Below are 14,012 nucleotides of genomic sequence, written 5' to 3' on the forward strand. Positions count from 1 at the left end.
TAACTCGGCCTTGCCTTGCTCATCCTTTCGGGTTAGCCCAGCCCAACATATCTCCATTTTGAGGCCCTCACAGATTGCCGCTTTAACATGATGGACACGCCATGGCCCAAATGGAAACAAAAAAATTTCGGAATTTTGCATTGCGTCAAACAAATCTTCGAAATTTATGACAGCCTGGCCCGAGGGAGGACGCAGACTAGTAGGGAGCCACACTACTCCATGCCTGTTCCAGCACGTTTCATCATCATAACAAGAAAAATCTAACAACTTAATTAACCTTTCTAAAATTCAATAATATGTCACATTTATTCCTATTAATATATACCTTTCTAAAAAATAAAAGTTTACACAATAATAAACAAAATATAAAATTATACATTAATTACAAAAAAGATATAAAAAAAAATCTCTCCGAGTTGCGAATTTATAAAAAAAGAGTATTCCATCAAAAAAAAAATAATTGAGAATACATTCCCGCATTTGAAAAGTCAGGATGCCTTAACAGAAATAGCTCACTGAGGACGAAATTTACAAGTTGCCTAACCATAAAACTCAAAAGTAAACGAAGAAGGATCTCCGGAGAAAAACACCTTCAAAAATCAGTATTGAGAGGCTTGCTGTACGGGTTGGGAGAGGCTCCTCTAAAACACACGGTCTAGATATCGATTAAAATGTTTCCTGTTGAACTCCAACAAGCTCCCATAAGTACGATCAGCGATGCCAACAAATAGAGCCTCCGTGTCCGGGCTAAAGGAAATACCAGCGATCTCACCAAATAAATCAATTTCTTGTCCCTGTTTATAATCACCGTGAGAGTCAAAAATATGGACGAAATCTGCTGGCTCAGCCATAGCCAGAAACCGTCCATCTGAAGTGAACCTCAGGGCTCTTACTGCACCCATTCTTCCCTTGAGTACAGCAATGGAACGTGAAAGATTTCTGATGTCCCACAACCTACATGTTGTGTCCTGATTGCCAGTAGCCAATATTCGCCCATCTGGATGCCAAGCAGAGGCAAAAGAATAATCCAAGTGTCCTGTCAGGCTACCGGTAACCTGAAATATGCCATGTCATGATCAGAAATCGTGAAATAAGCAGCTGCTCATTTACAAACAAATGCAACTATCAACTTACCTTTCCTGTGTTAGCATCAGCTATCAAACCCTCAGCACTATCCCCAACAACAGCTAACAACTTCCCATCGGGACTAACGAAATGCTCTGCAAGGTTCAAACAGCAAACACGATTGTTATGGTTATTTGAGGAAGTGATCAAGATGCACATGGTAAAAAGCGTTCCTAGTGGACGACACTCACGTTAACAGACCAGTCATATTTGAAGCAACCAAGAGAAGCAAAATTATCAGCATCGAAAACTCTAACTTGGGCGTCATTATTTGCTGTCACGACCCTCATAGACCCACTGCAGAAACAACGATTAGTTATGAGCCAAACCGAAACCAAAGAATTTCAAGCGAAGTTCTTTTCTTTTCTTCTTTCCCAGTAAGTTGCTTACCTGGGATTAGGGTAAACATCTACAGCATTGGTTATAGCATTATCATCGGTAGTTATTTTACTACAGAAAGCAACTCCAGATTTATTCAGGTTCTGTCCACAAAGATTCAAAACCCGTCAAAACGGAAGATCTTAAGCTGACTAATCATTTCTCAATTCAAATCATTGATGATTTCCTACCTTGCAAATAAGCTCACCCCGGAAACCGCCTGCTACCATTAATTTTCTTAACAGCCATGGTGCTTATTTGTACTCTGGAGATAGGTTGAGCAGAAAATCCGGGGTGCTTCTGCAAAAAGAACACAGGCACAATAGGATCAGATAAAGTTCAGTGCAGAAACCATACAAGGTTCGGTCATATCTGGGTACGTACAACAGTTGGAACAATGGGTTTCACCGCATTAAGTACTTCTTTACTCCTTCGAAGTAAAGACGACCAATGCATCACAGAGTAGTTTTGCATAAGGTATACATCATGCTTCGTCGTTGCCCATAACAAATTCCTCAGCTGCAACAGTAAAGAAAACATTTTGATGACATCAATATCAGCGCCCAGTAGGTATAAAAAATGCATTTTATAAAGATAAAAAGTTTGCAGCTAGAATAACAATGGAATGGATATATTGGACCAACAACTGTTAGATTAGATGTAAATTATTGCTTCTAGCAACGACAATCTAAATATTGTCCTCAGCACAATAGAATACCAATAAATTCTCCACCAATGTTGGCAGTTGCCACCCTCTTTTTCTTCTTTAGAAAACAGGATTTCTATTTGGGGAAGTAGTTACTGATCACGATTAAAATGACAGGGAACCTTTTCTTTGTCCTTTCTTTAAATGATATCTTAACGATGTAGAAAACGTTGGGTGGTTGCTGATCTCAGAATGATGGCCTTCATTTGTAAAGAGAGGAGAAAGGGAAAGACAGCACAGAGAAGCGATTGGCAACGTAAAAAGTAAGAACACTTGAATATTGTTTAAAATAAGAGTCATCCAACATCATGTAAATCGACAATCACCAATATATGGAGAGTTCATAATCTGCGAAGGGAAGGTTGGCTAGTAGTAAATACAAGACCATTGAAGAAAACTAGTAGTTTGCATGTTAACGTTACTCGACACAATAAAGCCAATGTCCAACAACTTTGGCAATTCAAGTATATAAAGAACTACATCAAAATAATGAGACGGCTGACCAAAAATTAGAATAGAGGTGATCATCATATGATTGCAAAAGGAAATAACTTATAATGGCAACCAGACAACAGATTATTGGAGAATGAAATTAAATTAAAATAACGCAAACTGAATGTCAGTAAAAGCTGTACTGGCTGACTAAAAGATCCTGTAAGTGCGCAGTCCATAATTAAGGGATGAGACCCAGTTGATTAGGACAAATTGACATTAATTACAGATATTGTTACAGCCCTCTTAAGTGTGGTCAGATATTTTCCTATCATACCATAAAAAAAGGTCGTGCCAAGCCGCTCACTTTCCACCTGCCTTAAAAGCTGACATAAAGAGAGAAATAGCAAGCCTAGATGCACAAAAAGGTCAAATGACATAATGAAATTACAAATACAAATATAGTTACAGCTTGAATGCAAAACTACGTGCCCAAATATATTAATCACAGAAGAGAGTAAATACAAAAAATGAATGAGTACATGATAATGCATAAAATTATACATATGACATGGGAAGCATCCATGAAATTCAAAAGTAAATGCAGTGCAGTATGCAGTATTCAATAAGGACACCAGAGCTTGAATTTATCGTTTGCATGTTTTGACGGAAATGAAAACACAAAAGACCTATTCTTCTCATCTGAAGAGAGAATCAAATACTCAACATCTATCTCCTTATGGAAGAACTCATATGCCATGTTATACCGCAAGAGTTGGGTAGGTCAACTGTAAAATGTAAATACAGCAACAGCAGGAAACTGCTAAAATTCCGTTTAGAAACTATATGGGCAGTTAATTCTGATCAACTTAAAAGACTGGATGGTTTGAAGCTAAAAAGCTTCAGGTCCAACGATATGTGACCAGTTGGCTGTTACCCATCATCATTTTATTTCATACAAGCATGCCATATAGATGGAAAACCCTATACACAAAGTCACTGATTTTACGAACACCAAGCGACACCATAGCCTTGATGAAACCATATCCATAACTTGACTTGAAACCATCTTGTCCGTTCAACAGAATATCTGGCATGTATCGGAATAATACTTTTGAAAGATTAATCTTCTAATTTTTCAGAAAAATAAAAAAGAATAGAACAAAGTAAGGGTGTGCAACTCAAAAGTAAGCCTCCTTGTCATCTAAGAAAGATTTGCAGAACACGATAAGGCGAATTAAGTCTGAAATATGGAAATGAAATTTGCATTTGCTGAAGAATCACAGGTCAAAATTTACGTAGAACTTTTTTCCTTGATATTCTGGGTGCTGTTGATGCAAAATACAACACAAGAGAGTTGTCAATGAAAATTTCTGAACTAGACCAGAAAAATCTTTTACCTTGTAAGAGCAAGGCTTCATAGTGGCTTCGGAAGAAATTAAACAAGACTCATAATTAACCAATTTTAATCGTACGGAATTTTCGAATTGTAAAATTCCAGAGTCGTTTGATTTAAGAGAAGATATTTTTTTTTTTGGGTGGTTTCAGACTAATTAGTCACAAAACAGAAATCATTCAGAGAGTGATGCCAACGACTGAATCTTGCAAAAATATAAACCAGATTTATTCTACATATAAGATTATCATGATCCAATATTATTCGGCCAGATTCGCGACTTGAAACAAAAATTGATTAAGTACGCAAGATAGCCACGTCAAGTTTATACTGCTAAGCTGTAGAATGAAGTCATTCGCTTTAGTAAGACAGATGATCAACTCATTTGATTTAATAGTTCTTAGAAAACAAATAGAACCTTGAAATAAAATAACAGCACCAATAGCATCACAGTAACAGCATCAGATTAGGTTGGAATATGCGATTATTATGAGAGGAGTTGAAAATGTAAATCAGCTCGATACCCAAATGTGGGAAAAAAGAAAAAGCACAGAAGAAAACACTTGTCACGTGATTTGTAGAGGCGAACAAAGTCTACCTGAAAATGCACAATTGTTGATTTGACAATCCTTGTATTGAACTGGAAGTCATAGAAGGAATTTCCTTTCCTCACTTCGAGGCACTCCTGATAAGCAAAAGGTTTAGATATGTGCCTACTAAAGCAAAGGCACTCGCAGTGAAGAGAAAAACTGATGCGCCGAGTTCGCAGGAATTTCTTATTCCTGTCGCCCGGAAAAAAAGGTTGTTTAAGTAACAAGCAACGTAAAAACTAACCTTGTCAAGATCCACCCGAGAGCGAGAGAGATTCTCATAGTTCTTGTACTGCTTTAGTCGAGTCTCACGGTACTTGTCCCTTGTATAATTAAGCCTCTCCCAAGGATTCCCTGGATATCTTTCCCGTTCCTAGCTTCCCGAGCAGAAGTATCAGTCTTCGATTGACCCTGTCACGTTAACGGACCCATTACAACAAAGTACATGGATGAAACGCACGATATCTGAGGAAAAGCAGATAATAAAATAGCATTTATACCATTTCAAAATCATCTTCATAGTCGGAGTCCGGAGAATGAGAGGCAGCGTTGCTGTAAGAGCGGCTGTCGGCGGAAGAGTCATCATCCTCAAATCTTCAAATCCGGGACGTCGTAATAGTCGTCCACAACGTAGTTAAGATCATCGTTATTGAAAAGCTCCATAAGGATGCGAATGAGAAGGGAAGGAGCGAAAGAGGAGGTGAAGAGAGAGGGGAATGCGCCGAAAGATTTATGATGAAGTAGGCCAAAGCACAGGGGGAAGTGGGGTGAAGAGACGGAAGCGACCTCAGAAAACAGGAAAAACAGTGGAAGCTAATGGTTGAGAAAGGGATGCTGGGTGAAGGAAAGACTGAAGAAAGCGGTGGAGGAGGCGATGGCTATATAGGCAAACGGCCAAGTGACGGAGGTTTTGGGGCGAGTGGGAAGGGAGGGAAAGGAGGAGGTGGGGCCCCCGCCAACAATAATAAATTAGAGGTGAAATCCGGGTGCCCCGCTCGGGGCTGTGGGTTCCACCCAACCGCCCCGCCTCGCTGACCTCATCCCTGGGCCAATTTTTATCAATTTACCGCGGAACATTTTTTTCCTTTAGAAATTAGAATAGAAACTGTTCCCCGTTGATTACCGAGTGATCGTTGCACGTCCACAATGAGTAGGACACTGCTCCATTGGATTAAGAGTTTGCTTTGACCCCAAAAAAAAAAAAAAAAGGATTGAGAGTTTGCTTGCAAATTTACATTTATGATAATATTAAATGAGTTTTAATGAAGAAATGAGAAATCAGCGAGAGATTAGGAAGAGGATCCGGTGCAATTAAGAAGAGATTGGGGAACAGTACGTGGCAGAGCTAATTAAGACTGAAAATGTAATAAGGAAATTAGGCGGGGATTAAGAGAGGGGAGGCAGATTTTGATAAAATTAAAGATAAATCTCTTATTCCAAATTTAATTGGCTGATCATTTCTAAGATGATTATTGGTAAGTTGTGAAAAAGAAAGATAGTTTGTATAAAACTATTTAGATATAAGAGATTAATGTGCACAAATCTATTTAGATATAAAGAATTAATTGACACATATGATTTGCATATAATAAAATTTTATTTACATAAGAAAATTGAGTTGCACATCTTATAAAAAGAGATTACTGCATACAAAAAAATCAAATTACACAAATTAAGTTATATAAAATCTTTAAATTCTGTTTATAATTAAATTTTCAATAAGCAATTTATTCCTAATTTTTCTCATTAATTTTGGCGGGGCCAACAAAGGGCAGAGGAAGACAATAACCAAAAAAAGAGAAATGGGGTGGAAAAAGGAGTGGATGGCAAGTGGCAAGGGGAGAGCAGAGTCCAGGTGGTTAGGTCGAGGCTCACCACGTGGCTTGCTGGATCGACGGAATCCGCCTCTCCTCGATTTTCCCGATCCTTGACACCGTTATCCCCACGTTTGTTTAACTATGGTTGGTTGCTGCACCCCTTTCACCCTGCCTCTGGTATTCCCCTAACCCGCTCCCTTTTTATATACAACAATAGTACTCAATCGTCTTCGTGTTGCATGATATACAATTCTCATAATTTCATCTAATAATTCAGGATTTTTGTAATTTGTTATTCGGTCCTTGCTTTTTTTATTGATTATAATCATTTTTTAGCTGAAGATTATAATCATTAGTCTTCATGCTTATAATACACTGTTAATTATGGCCAATACAAATTACGTAATTAGTGAGATATAAATTATCACAAAATATAGAATAAAAAAATTTTAAAAATAAAATGATATAGTGAAATTATTTGTTATGGACGTGAAAAATTTATTAACTGCTTCGTCTTATCTATGTATAAAATTTATGATTTGATTGCTTTTGATTTTATTTAGATTTTAATCAAGTTATTCATAAAATATTATTAACTGTTTCTTTTGGGGGGTATGCTATAACAGGATTAACGATAATCAGGGTTAAAAAAGAAGACTCAAGAACCCTGCCGAATCCATAATCGATTATTAAAATCCAACCTAAATACACAACCTCCAAACGTGGCGCGAACTTGGAGAGAACGAAGACATGGAATTATCCATGAACCCCTTCTATTTTTAATTGCCCCTCGCTACCCTTTTTCTTCTTTTTTTTTGGAACCCGTCATCGCACTTTTGATTCCAATGGAATGCTTATCTTGAGCCGGGGAGTTCCATCAATTCCAACTCTAGAACTTGAAAAATGACGACAGCGCAAAATAATGGGGCAGGACAGTACACACGAGGTAACCCACCATCGGAAATATTCCCATAAAGACCAAAAACTGCGTCCTGTTTATTTGACGACAAAAATCAAGGGAAACTAAAGTGCCTTATGAGTGACTGTGGGCCATTTTTAACTACTATTAATCAAGATAAGATTTTAAGCAGGTGGTGATTGTCAGTTTTGAGGTCACTCCCGACCAAAATGGATTTCTATTGGTACCTTTTTCCCTGCGGACATGACTTTTAATTTGGCTTAAAAAGGGTGCTCTCATCTCAATTTTATTAGTTTTAATATAAAAATCTGTTTGGTTTTTAATTTAATTTTAAATATAAGATTTTAATTTACTTTATCTCTTATATTTATCTATTTTTTTAAGATAGTCTTATAATAGTTACACATTTAAATATTTTATCAAATGGCATTTGACCAGTGAGGATATTTTAAGAAAAAAATATCAATTTATTACAAATAACTAACTTAATTAATTTCTTTAATTTGCAAAACTAGTTAAATAGTTTTTATACATATATTATACCACAACAGCGTTCGTTACAATTTATCCTCGTTATTCTCAGCAAGTGATTGTAATTAGTTGGCATCAATCACTCTTCACTTTAATTAATTAGGTCAATAACGAAGGCACCCGCTCGAAAATCTCCGTCGTTACTCCTCCACGAGATATGTATGCATATATCTTCAGTGTATTTGGCGCTTGGTATCTTGTCAGCCTTTCATTGGTGATTTGGTGGTCGTGGGAAAAAAAAAAATCTCAACTTATTCAGATGCTTCGTCTTTAGTGACGGTTTAGTATTCAAATTCAGAGATTAAGGATTCTACTTCAGTGATGTTCGATATGCTGATTAATATATAATGCATAATAAATCTATAAGTCATGGACACTTTAATAACTTATCCCGACTTCGTACATTCCCAAGAAAAAAAAACTAAAGAAAAAACTAAGCGGGGGTCATCATATATGATGAAATTTTGGGAGTCCCTCCACAAGACAAGAAGGTTGAGGCACGTATCAATTATTTGTGTGAGGTTGGTTGGTAATGACTCTAATTGACTGCTGCGTGTTTCATAAGCCCGTGTGGGTTTAAAGATAAAGAAACGGCAGTGGATCGTATCTGTCGTTAATTAAGAATGTTTGTTTTGTTGAACTTTTGTGTCTTAATCTGTACAGTCATCGAGGTATTATCTTGAATTTCCTTTTTCCCCCTCTGCGTTGTCCCCACATTTAAATAGAGTGAACGAGACACAAGTGTGTGTGTGTGTGGAATGAGATGCTTAATTCACTGAAGAAAGTGCGGGCATGCGTATGAATTAAGGCAGAGGAAGGGACCGAAGCTGTGGAGATGGGAGGTCGGTGGAAGAAAATTGGACGTGTCCTTCAATAAACGGGCCAATTTTTACCCTCTTTTCTTTTTTTTTTTCCCCCCAGTTTTTCCAGTGAAAGATGCATACGAATATGCCTCTTTAGTTTAATTCAGCTGACACTTACATTTCATCGCCCTATCTTATCCCGGCCTTTCCACGCTGCTCTTACTACGCACGACACATGCTTAATCTCTGTGGATCCTACGCAGATTGAAATTTAAAGAGAATTGAATTCGAATTTTAATAAACAGCGATTGGGATTCGGTTTGAAAAATCATGTGCTTCATCTTAATCCGATGCTCATATTTGCGCCACGAGTCATTCTGCTTCCTTCATCTGCTTCTTTCAGCGCAATGAATAATTTTCTGGGTTCATGGGGTGTGGCAGCATGGAAACATCAAATCACACGTACCTTTCTCTCCTCTCTTACAATTGTGTGTCTCGTGTTCCACCAATTCAATGGCGCTTGAATCAAACTCGTCGTGCCGGCCCGCACTTTGACATCGATGGGAATTTGAATCTCCAAGCACGTCTGGATGCCACGTGCCACTCCAAGTTCACATTTTACTCGCAGATCCACGGAAGAGACTGACTGGGATTCAAAGGAGTGTTGGATATATCGATTTATTTATTAATTATGACCTAGTTATATCCAGGGGGGAAACCATTGCTTGCTAGGATTAAATACCATATTCTTTAGTAACAAACACATACGGGTATTCCCAACTGCCGATTTAAAAATGACGAAAGGGTAAGGTAGAGAATTGGATAAGGTCATTCTAATCGGATGCGACGTTGACCGCTCCCTTCAGACACGGGAAGTTTCTCAACAGGTATCTGCATCCTATCGGGGCACGCTGTTTAGATAATCTTTACTATTGGTGATAATGAGGTAGTTCTGATTAGCTGCACCTTAGACCGTTTGTTTGCTGACACGTTCCAACTAACAGTCCGGTCAATTTAGTTGGGGTTTATTCAACATACAAAGAATATTTAAGGTGAGATTTATCCGAGTTAACATCAGTTAGTCCAACATTACGCCCCAGTATGGTCGGGGAAGGCAGAATGACTATTGTGGTTCAGATTGCTTATTGCCCAGTGATTCCAGACGGGCCGCCGCTCCTGTTAAACTCTGGGCTTGTGGCCCATTTATCTTTTTGGCCTTTTGCAACCTGAAGCCCGAATCACTGGCAGTTGATAGGATATTTTCTTACCAATAGAAGTTCGGTCTAACAAAAAAAAAAAAAACTAATCTTTCACAACATAGTGAACCAATATTTGAATGCTTACTAGAAGAAGTATTTATATTTAGTATCTGACAATACTTCAAATAGAATTGTCTTCAGTAGAAAAATACCTATACCTTAACAAACAAAAAAAAGATATTTTCTTATTTATAAATTCTTCGTCAAGATTTTATAATTAAAGCCCCTTGAACTTTTACATCTGTGTAGATATCACCCACGTTATGAATTTTGTTCGCTGTTTATCTATACATGGCTTACGGTTTAAGGAGGTTATGTGCATGCAACCCCTTTTTTGGCCAACTATATTCATACAACTCTTTAAGTCTTCTCTTCACCATAACTCGATTTTCCCACTCGTCAGATGAAAATGAACATGGTGTCGATTTTTTCAATCATTTATTGTTGTTCTATTGACCCTTTTCCTTCGTTTTTGCCATCTTTACGCGCCCGCTCATGTGTTTTTTTTTTTTTTTCTTTTTTCCTTTTCTTTTTTGTGTGTTGCATCGTAAGAGTTACTATTTAATAGCACATATAATGAGCATCGCACGCATTGATGTCATGCGCAATTTGAACAACTAAAATTAAAATTTCGATAGTGGTCAGGTTTAAAATCAAGGGCAGAACCACCACTTACTTCACCAATGCTCAGCTAAACCGGAAAGCATGCGACGCGCATAAACCTTATCTTCCTATAAGCAAGTCAAATTCGATTTTATGAACCTTTTTCCTTTTATGGGTTTCAGATACGATCTGGGGCTGATTCGATCTCGGGAAGGATGGAATATTTGTTTTAAGAAGAAGGTCGAGTCACTGTTTCGTGGGAATATGTCATCGTGAAGTTAACACGAACATGATACTGCTGGGATTCTCTGCTTTTGACACGGGTGGTATTAAGTACTCTCCGGTCCTAATATAAGACCCAATTGACTTATTTGAGGAGATTAAGGAAGTAAGTTAAGTTGGTTATTTATAATAAATAAGTGTTGTTATTCCTAAAATATCCTTGCTAATTAAGTATATTGGCTAAACTATCATTATTAGAAGGATTATCTTGGAAAAAAATATAAATATAAGAGAGAAAAGATTGGGTCTTATAATTAGACAAATAAAAAGTCAAATTAGATCTTAAAGTCAAATTAGATCTTATAATAAGAACCGGAGGAGTATTAACCTGCGGCCAATTGAATAAAAAGGCGTGTTATTAATTGCCACGGGCAACTCATTAACCATGTTACCACTTCAATCGTAATCTTAGGTGGAAAAGGATTTGCATCTGCTCTGCATACAGAAGAAGGCCCTGAAAATTTGAGGGAAAAGAAGAGGACCCAAAAAAAAAAAAAGGGAAGACGGGTTATTTCGTCCGGGTCATGAATTTTGCCATTTTAACCAATTTGCTGAATGTGGTGGTTGGGGGGGGGGGGGAAGCACGCGCCTTTTGGCGGAGTTATTTGCCGCCTTCCTTAGCACACGAAGATGTTGAGTGTAATTTTTTTTAAGATAATCTTTCTAATAGTTATAGTTTTAGTTAATACATTTGATTAGTAAGGATATTTTAGAAAAGATAACACTTATTATTTATGACAAATAATTAACTTAACTTATTTCTTTAATCTCATTAAATTAGTCAACTGGTTTTTATAATTAAGACGAGATAGTAGTATTTTAGAGAAAAAGTTAATCATCTTAAGCGCCTGCTTTTCTTCTATCAGCAGTTTTGGGCTGACGACGTGTTGTAGCGTATATCAAATTAATATCTCTAGCGGGTCCTTTATGCTTTCTCGGAAGTATTTATCGTTCTGGACTTCTGGTCCCCGCGGCGCTCGAATACGAGAATTTGACCTGATAATATTAGATATCAAATATTATACTATCCGTTTTTTAATATAATAGTTTGTTTAATTTTTATTTTAATTTTAAATATAAAATTTCAATCCAATCTCTTATATTTATTTATTTTTAAAGACAGCTTTGTAATAATAGTAGTTCTAACAAATACAACTGATTAGCAAGAATATTTTAAGAAAGATAACATCTATTTATTATAATTAACCAGCTTAACTAGTTTTTTTTAAATTTATTCAGATTAATCAATTAATTTTAATATTAAAAACCAGAGGAAGTATTAAAAGAAACACATCCTGATTTCTCGAAAATACAAATAGTGTTAAAAAATGCGATTTAGCATAATATTAACGAGAAAAACTGGCATGGGACGTAATTTTTTCCCTGCAAAAAAAAAAGAAGAAGAAGGAGAAATCAATGAAGTGCTTAGCGAGGAACGATTTTAATGTCTGCAAAACTACATTTGGCGTGGGAAAATAGAAAGAAATATTAGTAAGGAAATAATATTTTGTAAAAAAAAAATTACAATATAAACAATCACATACGCTGTTGTATTATGTCAATCTCTCCGGCGCTTCTTATAAATAATCTTAAATTCCATCATGTAGATGCAAAAGTTAATTAAAGACAATAAATAGGTAGAAACTGAAAGTTCTTTCTCTAAAATGCTTTTATTTATAGGAAAATAGAAAGTATAAGAAATAGAATAAGAAAATTATTACCAAGAAGAGTTAATCTAATTGGTAAGAGAGTCGGCTCATGACCCATAAGGTCGTGAGTTTGAATCATATTCCTAATATGAGGACTTTATTGGTAGGTAACTTGTAAGTACATCTATAAGTGTTTTTTGAACTTAAAAGCATACACTGGTCTTGGTGAGTCCTAAGACCCAACGTACCTCAATTTTTTATTCACAGAAAAAAAGAATAAGAAAATTATTGTAATAAAAAGAATAATAAGAGAGAGAATGCGGATAAAAAAATGATGGTTTGAAAAATGAATTATAAATGTATTGGGTATTAAAATAAGTAATTAACGGGACAAAATAAGAAATTTGCTATAAAAATTTAAGATAACTTACCATTATTGTTTATATTTAGAGATAAGGGGAAAAAAGATGGTTGTTATTTATGAAAAACGACTGAGGGGTAATAATTCAACAAGATTGTCAAATACGAGGGGGAGAGATGGTAAAAACCCAAACATGGGATGAGACAACAATTTGAGCAAGACGTTCATATCCTTCCAAATGACAGTGTGAGGAAGCAGCAAATTATATTAATAATTCAAAATAAAATATGCGGACACCTGGGAATAATATATACTCGTATATTTTTTAATACAAGATTTGTAAGTCTAGATTAAGTGGGAGAAAAGATAGACACAGAGAAGAGCCTTAAGTCATGGTCCCGGGCTTCTGGCCAAGCTTGTTTTCCTCAACGGCTTCTAGCCCTCGCTGATGCCCATTAAGAGGGGATATATACACAAGCACATCCAAATTATGGGAAAAAAAAAAAAAATAGAGGCTGGGTTTAGAAAAAAAGTTAATCCCTCACAATATGACGAATTAAGATTTGACTATCTGTTAAAAGAGGTGTCCACATCTAGTGTCTAAAGTACCTTGAATAAGATTGCCTTCCAATAAAAAAATATTTATGCTTTAATCCAAAAAAAAATTATAATAAGATCTTAAAAAAGAAAAAAAATTACAAAATAAGTCTCACATATTGTTATTCTCTAATTGAAACTTGTCATTACAATTTGTTTAAATTGTTATTAAGACTTTTTTTGGGGAAAAAATCAATTGTAATTATTTAAATGCAAAGCTTTTACACTTCACAACTAATTCTCTTGTTTTTATTTAAAACTTCTTTTTTATCAAAGTTTTTTTAAATTAAACTTGTGATATAGTATATGATAGAGCTTATAAAATTTACAATTGAACCATATGCCAGCATAATAATTATATTTCCCTCCATTTATTTTTTTAAAACCTGAATTGTTTTTATAATTTAATAAATTCGGATTGGTTCATGCTATTGTTTGTTCTTTAGTAAAGCATTCCGTGTTCTTCCGTCACATTCTCCCGAGCCTAAACCAACCAACCACTGATTGATGGGTTAAGCACTCCGCCAACTCACTCTACTTTCTAAAACATGATTGAGATGAACA

General features: G+C 36.0%; 1 pseudogene; it reads right to left on the reverse strand.

Moving 5' to 3' along the window:
* Positions 1–477: 477 nt before the first annotated feature.
* On the reverse strand, positions 478–5,412 carry LOC114729093 (uncharacterized WD repeat-containing protein C2A9.03-like; annotated as a pseudogene).
* Positions 5,413–14,012: the final 8,600 nt, after the last annotated feature.

This window comes from Neltuma alba, unplaced genomic scaffold (assembly GCF_004799145.2).
Source record: "Neltuma alba isolate B1F8T4 unplaced genomic scaffold, ASM479914v2 tig00012602_pilon, whole genome shotgun sequence".
In the NCBI taxonomy this organism is placed as follows: Eukaryota; Viridiplantae; Streptophyta; class Magnoliopsida; order Fabales; family Fabaceae; genus Neltuma; species Neltuma alba.